The sequence below is a fragment of the Takifugu flavidus genome, chromosome 17 (assembly GCF_003711565.1).
Source record: "Takifugu flavidus isolate HTHZ2018 chromosome 17, ASM371156v2, whole genome shotgun sequence".
NCBI classification, from domain to species: domain Eukaryota; kingdom Metazoa; phylum Chordata; class Actinopteri; order Tetraodontiformes; family Tetraodontidae; genus Takifugu; species Takifugu flavidus.
Genome location: NC_079536.1, coordinates 12,654,164 through 12,668,508, shown reverse-complemented (window position 1 = coordinate 12,668,508; position 14,345 = coordinate 12,654,164). Strand labels below are relative to the sequence as shown.

Here is a 14,345-nt window from a genome sequence, read left to right as displayed (position 1 = left end):
AGAGGAGATTTACTGCTCAAACAAAGCCCAAGGTGGTTGAAGAAAATCAAGCCAAAAATAAACCTGTTCTTCGTAGAGGGAAGCCTGAGCCTGAAGAGCCGCCAGCTTTTCATCTGCCTCCTGTGAAGGCAAGTTGGAGGGATCAGCGCCCCAGAGATCTAATCGTGCTTGAGGAAGTCATCGCGGAAAAGTGCATAGAGCCGCCTTCACCTTCGCACAATCATTATCATAATTTAGACAAGAACTTTGTGAGGATGTTAAAGGAGAAACAGACGAGGGCCAAAGTGGATGCAGAAAATGCAGAAATGATTGCCTCCAAACTGAAGTGCAAGAAAAGGGATGACTTGGAAAACATGATTAATGAAAAGAAAATGCACTTCAAGTGTGACGAGGGTCAGAAGTGGCAAGAGAGAGTGGAACTCCAGAAAAAGCTTCACACCAACTCTCTGGCTGCATTCTGGGCCAAGCAAAAGAAGGTGAGGAACAAGATCAATGGGCACGATTTGAAGACGCAAGAAGATTTCAGCGATGAGGAAGATGGAGAAGATTCAGGCACCGCACAATATTTTGTCTACAAACAGCTGGCAGACATCAAGCTGAAGAAGGCTGCCGCTCGTGCCAGGCTACAGGAGAAGCAGTACATTGAGGCTGTGACCGCTCAGAAAAATGCCAAAGAGGCTGAGGAAAAGGAAAAGGAGAGGAAGAGGCTGGCAGCAGTTGGACAGTTCAAGGAGTACGTTCAGAAGGTGGCACATGAAAGGGAAAGCAAGACCAAAAGAGGCGGAGAGCAGGAAAGAGAAGAAATGAGTCACAGAATGAAGGTGTTCGACGAAACCGAAGATATTCAGAAGGGTCTTCTGAGAGACCATTGCAAGAGTGCGAGAAGAATCCAGGATGGATATGCCAAAGCCATCAATGAAGAGTTTGCCTACAAGCAGTCTAAGAAGCGCATCCTTTGCAATGCCCCCGTCGATAAAGAGCGTGGGCCAGAGAGAGAGGTGGAGTGGCCCTACCTCACCCGGCAGGGTAATTATATGGACACCATCAAAGGAGCGCCCCTGTCTCAGAAAAGCAAGCCGCAGTCCTCCAATAGGTTCTTCTCACCCCCAAGACTTTGTTTGACAAGTGAATGTTATACCTATAGAAATTAACAGGTAGGGGTACTTAGAGCCCAGGATTCTAGGTTCCTTTGCTGACAAAGTACGGTCAGACATGACGAAAAGACAGTCGGGCATTAGAAGGATGCTTCCTAAAATGAAACGTGAGCATACAGATTACGTTGGTCCCTCCACCTCTCTGTCAGGTGATTCTTGTTGTAATCCTTCATCCTGATTCTACATTTTTGAGCACTTCTCCTCATAAGGGGAACAAGTTCAGGTTGGTTTTGTTTGAAGTTGGGGTGGAAACAGTGATGGATGTTGGGCTTGTCTCTATCGAAAAGCCTGGATTTCTTGAAGCCACCGTCGATATTTGAGAAAATCTCAGTGTTTTAGGTGCGCCTTATAGTCGTGAAAATAGGGTACTTCTCTTTTATAAGCCAAGCTCCACCCAGAAAGTGGTAATGTGGGTACAAGAAGAGGGCTTTTAAGTACAGAGGAAACAGTGTCTGTTCACCCAAATCAGAAATGTTAGTATTTTAATATCCAATATTGCCATAAACTGGTGGGGTGCCATTATAAGCAAATGAGAGGATGTGTTGTGTGAAGAAATAGTTGTCAACACATTAAGATGGACAAAATTTGAATGTTCAGTGTTTGGTCTGGATACATGATAGTTGGGTGTTTGGCTTATTCCTTCCAGAACAATGAGTGTAGGTGCTCTGGATCACACTGCAATCAGTCTAAAGAACAAAGGATCAACACATTCATACTTTAGAGCCTCACAACTGCGTTGGATGAGTCCTACTACACTGCTACACACGGGAGAGTCTTTTCCATGGTTGCTCCTAAATTATGGAACAGTCTGCCATTGGACATTAGACACGAGGCTCCTTCCCTAAGCCTTTTTAAAAGCCATCTTAAAAGCCATTTTCACCCTGGCTTTTAAGACACTACGACACTTGATCTGGCTTTTACTAGTTTATATCTTTTGTTGTAGACTTATTTTTATGAGATAGAGCATTTTGTAACATTTATGATATTAAATTGTTTTATAACTAAAGATATTAGTGTTATTTTTTTAATTTTTTAACACCATACTATAGAACAAGATTTCTATATTTGTCATCAATGTGAATGGAAATACACATTGATAATGCAATAATGGTCCTCAACCAGCTTCATTGTTTTGCAGTCATACTGAAATAATAAAGAAAATGAATACAATTAGTGAATACATTTCCAAAATAGAAAGAATCACACTATTTCCATTTGTAGGTGGATTGCCAGGTGGATTGCCAGTATTACATTCCCTTTAGTATAAGGGGAAAATCACATGTGTAAATTCATTAGGGTCAGGGGTTAGGGTACTGATGGAACCCAAAAAGAAATGCCTTTATAAGAAGTACAAAGGTATTGACAACAGTGTCAGGGCACATCTTAGCTTCACCATCTAATAATTGTTGTCAGGCTGCACAATACATTCGGCCACAAATAGAACATAATAAATCTACAGGTCAATCCTCCTATCTTTTGTAAAACTGTAAAAAGCTATAAGATCATTAGTAACTTTAAGAAGTGCTGTTTCTGTGCTGTGATGAGCTCTAAAGCCTGACTGAAACATCTCAAACAGGCTGTTTCTCTGCAGGTGCTCCAGTAACTGAGTCACCACCACCTTCTCTAGAACTTTAGAGATAAAAGGAAGGTTGGATATCAGCCTATAATTTGCTATGACATCAGGATCCAGTGATGGTTTTATAAGCAACGGTTTAATCACTGCCACCTTGTAGGACCGGGGTACATAACCTGTCACTAAAGAACCATTGATCTGGTCCAGGATAGAGCTGCCTATCATTGGTAATGCAGCCAGAGACAGGTGTGTTGGGAGGGGATCTAAAAGACACGTGGTGGTCTTGGATTTCTTGTTACACATACAGCACAGCTTCACATGTTCATTGTCACAAGAAGTTAAGATTTGTTATGTTTGTATAAAAGTAACTTATAATCTTTGCTGCTTTATTGCCCGCAATTTTCTTTTATATAAAGTTAATTGGATCTGCTTTGATCCTTAAGCTAAAATATTTATAAAGGGTTTCAAATAATGTATATGCTGAAATAGTTCGTCGATATAATTTAACTGGCAACAGTCAAATATTAACAGAAACACCAGCAAACGACAATCATGGAATTCCGGGTCAAAGCAAAACTTATAACATGTAGTTTAATTGACCACATAAACGAAAAGAAAAAGGAAAGGTCTAGTGAATCTAGGCCACGTTTTTACATCGGCGCTCCGCCTCAAGGCAAAAATAAGATCATGCTTACTGAAGAAACTTTGAAACAGCCAAGAAGCCAGTGCCACTTATTCAGACGCTTCCTTGAGCAGTCCAAACCTCAAAATCGCCAAAATAACGAAAGATTAGAGAGGAGATTTACTGCTCAAACAAAGCCCAAGGTGGTTGAAGAAAATCAAGCCAAAAATAAACCTGTTCTTCGTAGAGGGAAGCCTGAGCCTGAAGAGCCGCCAGCTTTTCATCTGCCTCCTGTGAAGGCAAGTTGGAGGGATCAGCGCCCCAGAGATCTAATCGTGCTTGAGGAAGTCATCGCGGAAAAGTGCATAGAGCCGCCTTCACCTTCGCACAATCATTATCATAATTTAGACAAGAACTTTGTGAGGATGTTAAAGGAGAAACAGACGAGGGCCAAAGTGGATGGAGAAAATGCAGAAATGATTGCCTCCAAACTGAAGTGCAAGAAAAGGGATGACTTGGAAAACATGATTAATGAAAAGAAAATGCACTTCAAGTGTGACGAGGGTCAGAAGTGGCAAGAGAGAGTGGAACTCCAGAAAAAGCTTCACACCAACTCTCTGGCTGCATTCTGGGCCAAGCAAAAGAAGGTGAGGAACAAGATCAATGGGCACGATTTGAAGACGCAAGAAGATTTCAGTGATGAGGAAGATGGAGAAGATTCAGGCACCGCACAATATTTTGTCTACAAACAGCTGGCAGACATCAAGCTGAAGAAGGCTGCCGCTCGTGCCAGGCTACAGGAGAAGCAGTACATTGAGGCTGTGACCGCTCAGAAAAATGCCACAGAGGCTGAGGAAAAGGAAAAGGAGAGGAAGAGGCTGGCAGCAGTTGGACAGTTCAAGGAGTACGTTCAAAAGGTGGCACATGAAAGGGAAAGCAAGACCAAAAGAGGCGGAGAGCAGGAAAGAGAAGAAATGAGTCACAAAATGAAGGTGTTCGACGAAACCGAAGATATTCAGAAGGGTCTTCTGAGAGACCATTGCAAGAGTGCGAGAAGAATCCAGGATGGATATGCCAAAGCCATCAATGAAGAGTTTGCCTACAAGCAGTCTAAGAAGCGCATCCTTTGCAATGCCCCCGTCGATAAAGAGCGTGGGCCAGAGAGAGAGGTGGAGTGGCCCTACCTCACCCGGCAGGGTAATTATATGGACACCATCAAAGGAGCGCCCCTGTCTCAGAAAAGCAAGCCGCAGTCCTCCAACAGGTTCTTCTCACCCCCAAGACTTTGTTTGACAAGTGAATGTTATACCTATAGAAATTAACAGGTAGGGGTACTTAGAGCCCAGGATTCTAGGTTCCTTTGCTGACAAAGCACGGTCAGACATGACGAAAAGGCAGTCGGGCATTAGAAGGATGCTTCCTCAAATGAAACGTGAGCTCTCAACACTTTTGATGTAGACATGCTGTGAAACTGTGGTTTTATTTCATTTGTCCTGGTTGTAAGTCAATAAATAGAACAAAATTAAAAAATAAAGTGCAGCTGAGTGACTGTCCGTTGTGTTTATTATGGGTAACGGCTGGACACGTGGTCTCCTAACCTGGGTAAGGGTTCGGGGCTCTCCAAAACTGGACCCACGCAGGATTATAATGTCAGCATTAATAAGAGGGAGGTTTAGGTCAGCACAGACTGGGCCCCTAAAGAGGTGTGGTACCCTAAAGAGGCATGGTCCTCTAGAGCAGTGGTTCTCAACTGGTCTGGCTTCAGGACCCACCATCACCCTTAATGACAAGCCACGACCCAAATCAAGGAAAAATTTTAACTTTAACAAATTTATTGAATGAAAAGATCGTGCAGTTTGAATCGGAGATCGTAGAATAGAATACCACAGAATGCCAACACAAAAAAACAAGTTTATTGATGAACCAAAATGACTTCAAGTGGTCATAATAGAAGGAAATATTCCCTTTGATGCTCAATTAGCTGCATTTTAATTAAATTCAAAACACTTCACTTCAGTAACTTCAGCCTTTTTTAACAGACGCAACATGCACAAACATGAAATAAAAAAGTGCAACCACTGAGCAGTACTTTCAAAAAGAACTCAAATATGTAGCGTTCGCTGAGTACCCACTTACTGAATATACATGTATAACAATTTCCTATTAAAACAATTTAGTCACTTATTCAAGCATTAATCATAAGGCTGACATAACAATCAGAACATTTCAGTAACAGCCATTTTTAAGACTCAACAGTGCTTTTATGCACAAACATGAAATAAAAAAGTGCAACCACTGAGCAGTAGTTTCAAAAAGAACTAAAAATATATAGTTTTAGCTGAATAACCACTCACTGAATATTTAAAATGATCTAGTCACTTATTCAAGTATAAATCATAAGTCTGACATAACAATCAGAACATTTCAGTAACAATCATTTTTAATAGACTCAGTTGGGGTCTTCATGCAAAAAACATGAAATAAAAAAGTGCAACTACTTTTTTTTTGCAGAGAATCGTCACTCATTGAACGTATACAATCAACACTGCACTATGAGAAAGAAATCCATTTCCTCAGGAGTAGTTTTTATCCACAAACTCAAAATAAATTAAACAAAACGTGCAATCCAAAATGATTCAAGTACACAAAATGAATTTTCTTCTGATTAGCTTATCAATAGGTAAATATTGAAAAACAGTGTGCTTTGAAGAAAATTAAGCAGCACTTATTTCCACCTTAGGTGTAACACTAACATCATAGACCTGAGTTTGGAGGAATTAATGGGAGAACTGGGCATGTTTTTTACTCCTGACAAGAGTCTCAAAGTCTGGAGTTACAGTAGACAAAGCAACTCTGAGGTCATGTTCAATGTCCAGTCTGTTTCGATGCTTTGTCTTCAGCTGAACCAGAGCTGAGAAGCCACACTCACAGAGATAGGTAGTGCTGAATGGCAAGAGGATCTTTACTGCTCGAGTGGCAAGGGAAGGATACTCGCTCATCACAATGCTGCACCAGAAATGGGAGAGGCTTACCTCCATGAATTTCTTTTTCAGCGTGCGGTCACATGACAGCTTCACCAGCATACTCTCTTCGTTGCTTGGCAACATGATGCTTTCCATGTCGATTCCAAAGGGGTCGCGTATCCAGTCATCATCCCTCTTTTTCTCAGGAAAGTGGTGATTAAACCACTCCAGAAGTTTATTCAGATGTGTCGTGATTGTTTTCGACATTACATTTTTTCCTGCCGTGTCCAGTTGCTGTCCCTCATTAAAGGCATTGGGGAACATGTCGAGCCGGTTTTTAGAAACATGACTTGCCCATAAGGAGATCTTTTTTTTGAAAGCTTCGATTTTGTCATATTGTTCAAAAATGTTGTGCCCTCTCCCCTGTACAGGCACATTTAATGCATTTAACTGGTCAAACACACCAGCAAGATAAGCAACGTGTGCGAGCCCCACACTGTTACTAAACAGGTCTGCATGAGGCGAATTGTTCTGGGCAAGAAAGGCTGCGATTTCAGCTCGTAGTTCATAAAAACGGGACAATACCTTTCCCCTCGAAAGCCAACGTACCTCGGCATGATGCAACACTTGTACATGGTCACTACCAAGATCTTGGCATAGTTTTTGAAAACATCGGGTGTTCTTTGCACTCCGTTTAATGTAGTTTACCACTTGGATGACATCTTTTAATGTTCCATGAAGCACGGGTACCATATCCTTTGCTTCTAGGGCCTCCCGATGCAAAAAACAGTGGTTCCATGTTGCATTCGGAGCTTTCTCAAGTATTCTCCTCACGACCCCCAAGTTTTTTCCTATCATGGAGGCAGCACCATCAGTTGTGATACCGACGCACATGTCCCAGCTTAGGCCCACTGAACTCAAATACAAGTCCACGGAGCTGAAAATGTCTTCTGCAGTCATAGTAGTAAGGAGCTCTCTTGTGCAGAGAAATTGTTCCTGTAAGTCTCCGTCCCACACATGTCTCACGTAAACAAGTAAAACTGCTTTGTTTGTTATGTCAGTAGATTCATCCATTTGTAAAGCAAAATGACCACTTGCCTTGATGCAGCTGTGGAATGTTGTTTGATGTCCGCCGACATGTCTTCAATTCGCCTACTTATTGTGTCATTTGACAGAGGTATCGTTTTTAGTTTATCAGCTGCGGATTGATCCAAAACTTCTCTGACCATGTCCATAGCTGCAGGTAAGATGAGGTCCTCTGCAATGGTGTGGGGCTTTTTTAACTTTGCAATACGATGTGCCACCTGGAAGATGCACGCAATGCCTGTTCGAACAAGTAAGACACTTTTGTGATGTCCTCACGTCTTGAAGTCGTCTTCTGAAGTACTCAACAGGTTTATCTTTGAGAGAGTGGTGTTTTGTTTCCAAATGCCGCTTCAGTTTTGATGGTTTCATGCTTTCATGTGCCAGCACCTCGCTACACAAAACACACTGAGGTTTTTGTCCTCCTTTGTCTTCAACATAAGAAAATCCATATCTCATATATTCTTCGTTGTATCTGCATTTCGCCATGCTCAACATATGTAAACAAACTTTGCAGGTCTTTTTCTATGGTGTGAAATGGCGGATGTCAACGCGCATTACAGCCACCTACTGTTAAGGAGTATGAATTACACTCAGTTAGTTTTTTTTTCTTTAGCATTTCCTTCCCCAGGCAAAGGCCCACGACCCACTGAAAACGAGGTGTGGTCCTCTGGGGAGACGTGGTCCCCTAAAGAGGCGTGGTCCCCCCAAAATGGGTGGTCCCCTAAAAAGGAACCTGATTTTAGGTTGAGAGTGATTCCTGTCTGGTGCACCTTTCCTGCTAGTTTGAGGGTACAGTGGTCTAAAGCTCTATAAATGATAGGTCACCTGTTCAAGCCCTGACTGGTAGGAAGGCCACAAAAGAAGCCAAATATAAATTAGCTTTAATGAGTATAGTAACAGGAGTCTCTGAAGGCTGTTGACTGATTAGCTTCTCTCACTAAACATGCTGATATGTCAGGTTGTACTTTTAGAACACCTTCAAAAACCTGAGTAATGGCACTTAGCCCAAGAGAAGCTTTCCTTGTTGTGTATGAATGTATGGCTGCTGCAGGAGGTATCTGATGGTGGAATGCAGCTGCTCTGGTGCTTCTGCTCACGACACTTCAGAGGAACACACAATGTTTGAGTCTTGTCTGACGTAAGAAAGTCAAGAGTTTATCTGGAGACTTTTCATGAGCGCTCCCACATCAAATTGTTCCTGCTGTTCCTGAAGAACAGGGCACACGGGAAGCATTTGCATCCCCTCGACCTGAATGATGGATCGCATTAAAATAGGAACCATCTGGATCCACTCAGGATCAACAATAAAATCAGCGTACACACAGAAGAAAAACTGTCTTGGTGATAGTAGAGAGGAAGAGGGGTGCTCTTTTCCACACCGACGCTCGCACCTTTTGGGCAGATACATATTGAACTAGATCAAAACAAGGAATGCAGACAGTCAGACCATCTGCTTCTCTTAACGGTGCGGCCGTCATCAAGTACCACCAGATGTCCCTGCTGAGCAGTAAATGACCTGTGACCGTTCCATTTTCAGAATAAAAGCACCGTTGCCCTGTGCAACCTTTATTTATTCATGGTTTTATAATCCAACAATCAGCTCATTCCCCCACATGTGCCAGAGTAATGCATCACTACACACTTTACCTTGCTATAAGGTTACATAACTTAGCAGGTTGCTTTATGGCCAACGCCCCTTGGCTTTGATCTGTGAAATATCCAAGGTAAAAGTCCCTCCAGAATCCAGAAGATCACATTTAATGAGCTCTTCCTTGGCCCATCAACATCTCCTGAAAATGTTCATGACGTTGAGCTGTTTTGCTGAGACAGACGGACGGCAGCTGTCACATGACCTTGGTGGAGATTATCATAATTTAATCAGTCACCTCTTCAAAGAAAAAAGATTCAAGGCCACCTTCAGACCAGGTGGTCTTTAAGTGGTCTCGGATTTTATACCTTAAGCCAGGAGTAGCAAACATGACAGCATGCGTGGAGATGTTTCTCCTGACTGGCGATGGTCTACCTGGGGTCTGTCTTCACCAGGTTCCACTGAAACCTACCGAGAACAGAAATAAAAGGGAGCCTTATCCTGAAACAGCATTCAGATCAAAAGAAGGCCGTCAAAGCCAGATTAGAGATAAAACCTGAGCCTGTTGGAAAAGGGCTCTTCCACACATGAGGGACAGAGTCCTAAACCGACGGCTCCTCCTGGGTTCTTGTGGAACATGTGCAATAACTCAATAATCCACTTTCAAAACGTCAGAACCCTAAAAATGTTGATCCTCAACGATACGGGGCGCCAACGCAGAGCTGTTAAAACTGCTGTAATGTTCTCCTGGCCTGGGGTCCTCCTCAGCCCGCGTGGACCTGCATTTGGAAGAAGCTTGATTTGATGAGGTTTTCCTGTTTGGAAGATGCAGGATGGCTGCCGCGGCCTGACCTTTTGACCTGTCCTGCTGCTGATGTGGCTTCGTTCCCAGTCTCCTCACCCTGCTCCGGTTGCTGCTCCAGTTCAGATGGACACTGGCCTAATTGAGTGCTGCTGCTGTGCTGAAGACAAACGTGTCCCAGTCTCGATAAGACCCGACCTGTTCATCGTTGGTGCTGGTGCAAAGCCCCTTCAGCTCTACTGCATAGTTGGGTTGGTCCAGTGGAAGGAGCAGAACCTTTAGTTGATCCTCAGATTAGTCTAGTTTAGGTTAGTTAGCAGCTAATCCAGCCTAAAGGGTCCAGACACCAACGCCCCTCCTGGCGCTGCTTTTGACAGGGAAATCTGTCAGAGAATAATGAGACTAGGAAAAGTAAATCAACAGGCAGCACAATAAACATGCCACCAACACACAGGCTTGACTTTGGGCTCTAACCCTCCCTATTAGAGCCATCACTCTCATTTACTTTTAATGTGACAGAGACAGAGAGCACGGGAGAGCAGCCTTTTATTACAGGGCCTAAAAAAGCCAGGCTCATGCATCACTCTCATCCTCCCTTTGCTCTCCCCAGCTCTGCCTGTTGTCTCTCTGTCCTCCATCTGCCAGCTTCGCTCCGATCAGACAGAAACCTTCTCTTCACATTCATACCGAAGATTCTGGTCCAAACACTCAGCGCTGATCTGTCTCCTTTTCCCTGGAATTGACTTAAAGGTAGCAATTTCAAATCATTAAAAAGAAGTGTCCATGCATGGGATCTTCGTGTGTGTGTGTGTGTGTGTGTGTGTGTGTGTGTGTGTGTGTGTGTGTGTGTGTGTGTTGTGTGTGTGTGTGTGTGTGATAGAGAGCGGCAGTAACGAGGTCCCACCCTTGCTGTAGATTTTAGGTGACCACAATCAGACCACGGTGAGGAACAACGAAGACTTGGTTGACAGCAGGAAAACCAGCAGGAGGGTCCCCCCATATGAGCCTGGTCCTGCTCAAGGTTTCCTCCTGTTAAAGGGTAATTTCCTGCCATGGTGGCGTGTTAGGGCTCAGGCCCACGTAATGAAGGGCTGGTCTCTGGGTTCATCAATCAACACGAGCTAAGCAGGCAGCTGAGGGGATTTTAGACTGGGGAAAAAGGCCAACCAGGACACGATCATTTGCTGCTTCACACAGGCATCGGTCCAACATCTGGGACCATCTGAACCAGGAGCTGGTCAGAATCCCACCAGCCTCGTCAACAGGAGAACGTGTGTGGAGAGTTGGGCTGAAGGGCTGCAGCAGGAGTGGCGTTAGGACTGTGATGAGCTGCAGCTGTCTGAACAACCACTCGTGGACTTCTGTGGGTCACCCGCCAGAATAACAAAGGGTTTTCAAAGTAGGTTCTGACTTGCAAACATCTTCAGGTGCTGAAGAACTTGTTTTCTCTTGTTGAACTTTCAGCAATGGTCTGGTAACATCACAAATGCCCAAATGGAGAGCAAGAAAATGATCAAGAAAGCTCCATGAAAGGCTGGTCATGCTCTGAAAACCTCCCACTATCCATAAAACTCACCGTTTCTGAAGGAAGAACAGAAACCGGATGCTGATCCAAGCCTCCGGTGTGCTTGTTACAGGAGCATTAATTATGACACCACGTGACACGGCAGCTCAAAGGCTGCAAAGCCTCATAGCGCCCAGGACTAACGAGTGGGGCAGTTACACTCAGAGGCCAGCAGGTGGCAGTGTTGCCACATATTAGCCCGAGTTGACCAACAGCCTCTCATGTTTAATTACAAGATGCTCAGAGGGAAACGTTCTGCTTTGATTGAAAGAAAACCTTTCATTAGTCGACACACTTCCCCACAAGTTCTTAAATGACCTGACAACTGACACTGTTCATTCATGCACCAGTTTTTCTTTTTTTAATGTCAAATCTAGACTTCACATTCAGCCTTTACAGTTTTTTTCAGTTTTAATCTTCTTTTGTGGAAGAACACAGTTATTGATTAATGTTAACCTTCAGCTCAGTGTTGTTCACATGGACACAAGTGTAAGGTAAGTCTTGGCACAAATGCTGACACTAAAGGTTGTGTATTCACAGTTGTGTAGTGTATGATCGCCCCTCCATTCACCCCCTTTATGTTCAGGTTTCCCACTAAACTCATCACATTTTTAATTTCATTAAACAGTTGGTTGAGCCTGAACCAGACATACTGCAGATGAATCTGTCATAAACTGTCAGACAATTAGTTTTTTAATTGTATTTTCCCATTTGCTTGGTTGCTTGATGAACAAATGCAATCAACATTGTGTGCGACCATCCTCGGCCATCCTGCGTTCACAAAGGTGAGCAGTCGTTAGCTAAGACGACCATGTCGGAGTGGAGGAGGCCTGCAACAGCCAACGACTCCCAACTGGGGGTTTGGTGATGAAGCAGCTGAAGCTTTGTTGAAGAAGCGTGCAGAACAGCCAGACAAGGAGCCACAGGCGTATCGACGGCCACTGGAACCTAATGCAGCAGATAAAAAACACATCAGGCTTCTTCCCTTCTGAATTTAAAGCTGTCCAACGGCGCCATCAGCACAGAACTGAGCAGAGTCGTTTGGCCAGAAGTTGTCTGCAGGGAGGAATCGTGGCCAAACAGCCATCAATCTGATGTGGAAGCAGCAAGTGACTGGAGGTAGAAAGAGCAGCTGGGATGGAGGAACGGGGCAGCAGCTGACCCAGACTGATGAGTCTGCATTTAAAGGGTTGCATCCTTTTGAAAATGGTTGAGGACTGAAGGTGTCCTGAGAGCCAGGCAGATACTCTTAGACATGCTTCATCTACGCTGCAGCAGGACCGGCTCCACGCTCGCTAGCTGCGGTTAGCATGGACCCAGAAGACCTGACGCCGGTGCACAGATTGACCCTCTCATTTCCATTTTGTTAAAGTGGATAAAGTTTGAACCCATTTTCAAAGCATTCTTAATTTACAGGACTGTTTTTCACCCCTCATGTGTGTTTACGTGTCCAATCCGAACCCACTTTACATGGACTGCACAAACATTTGAATAGCACCTAATAAAATAATATGAAACCAATAAAAGCACATAAATACATCATTTAAAAATAGATAACCCAGCCAAAAGGTAAAAACAAGAGTGAGAATACAAAGACCAAAGACTGGCTTTAAGAATTATCCATCACTTTACTGGTGAGAATCTGTGAAAAGTGGGGGAACATGTGCGAAAGAACGAGCATGTGTGGATGTAACAGAGGTGCCTTCAGGGCAGCCTGTGATAACACATCGCCGGGTCCCAAATCACCAGCCTGGGAGTCAAGGAGATTAGCCAGGCCCCGGTCCGCCGGAATCCAGGTTAGCAAACACACACCTCAATGAATAGACGCGTCGATCATATCGTGTTTGGGCTCAGCGTGGTGCTGCTTATCTCAGTGACCTTTCAAATCCACCAGATTCTTGTTTAATGTGAAGAGCCGTCGTTATTAACGCAACAGCTCCTAAATAATCTCTCCGGCATGATCCCGATTCACACACTAAGCTGAGCTAACGCTTATATTGTTGCTTCTGATCGCCCATGAAAGAGTTATACACTGTGTGTGTGTGTGAGCAACCTAAGGATTTCTAAATTGCAAAAACTGTGTCAGTTACTGAATCACAAACCAAATGCTCAATTAAAAACTCTCAGATGCTGCTTCAGCCCATCTTCACATTGTTGGACCAAAATCAGGCAGAAATCAGACCCAAATCGAGCAGAAATCAGACTGAAATCGGGCAGAAATCAGACTGAAACCAGGCAGAAATCAGGCAGAAATCAGACTGAAATCAGGCAGAAATCAGACTGAAATTGGGCAGAAATCAGACTGAAATCAGGCAGAAATCAAACTGAAATCGGGCAGAAGGGATCCAGAGTAGATCAATGATTCCCAGCAGTGCTGGCAGATGGAGACAGGAAGTGTGCAGGGACCCTGGAAGTGGTGCAGCTCTGCGTCTCCATAAATCCAGATTCCCCCTCAGGAACGCAGCACAATGACAGTCACAGAGGTTAATGAGAAGTGTAAATAACCGCTGGTGGGGCCGTTTTGGGTTGGAATTACAGAGAAAGAAAACAACGTTGGTGACAGTGATCAATTCATAATTAAGTGCTGCTGTTTTGGCTATTAAAAATGAATTAAGCCCCATCACAATTAGCTGTATTGTTATGCAGACAGGGACATATTGTGTGTTAGAGCAAAGTTTAATCTAAGGAAAGGCAACTGCCTCAATGAGAGGAAGGAAAGCTACCGCAGGTGTTACATCAAAGAAGAAGTGATGATGTAACCACGTAGATGTGCAGTGACACCCCCCACCCCCATCCCCCAGGGATCAGAGAAGGACCAGAGAGAGATCAGAGAAGGACCAGAGAGGGACCAGAGGAGGACCAGAGAGGGACCAGAAAGGGACCAGAGAGGGACCAGAGAGGGACCAGAGGAGGACCAGAGAGGGACCAGAGGAGGACCAGAGAGGGATCAGAGAAGGACCAGAGGGGGACCAGAGGAGGACCAGAGAGGGATC

The 14,345-nt window shown here is 44.1% G+C and overlaps 1 long non-coding RNA gene across 2 annotated transcripts; it reads right to left on the bottom strand.

Moving 5' to 3' along the window:
- Window positions 1-8,948: 8,948 nt before the first annotated feature.
- Window positions 8,949-14,132, bottom strand: LOC130513547 (uncharacterized). Of its 2 annotated transcripts, none has more exons than XR_008946746.1 (5): window positions 11,365-14,132; window positions 9,839-10,171; window positions 9,543-9,765; window positions 9,355-9,454; window positions 8,949-9,251 (listed from the first exon to the last, which is right to left on the bottom strand). It is a non-coding gene; the product is annotated as an uncharacterized LOC130513547 (long non-coding RNA). The 2 variants fall into 2 exon arrangements; XR_008946745.1 differs by lacking the exon at window positions 11,365-14,132 and adding an exon at window positions 10,693-11,350.
- Between the last annotated feature and the right edge of the window lie 213 nt (window positions 14,133-14,345).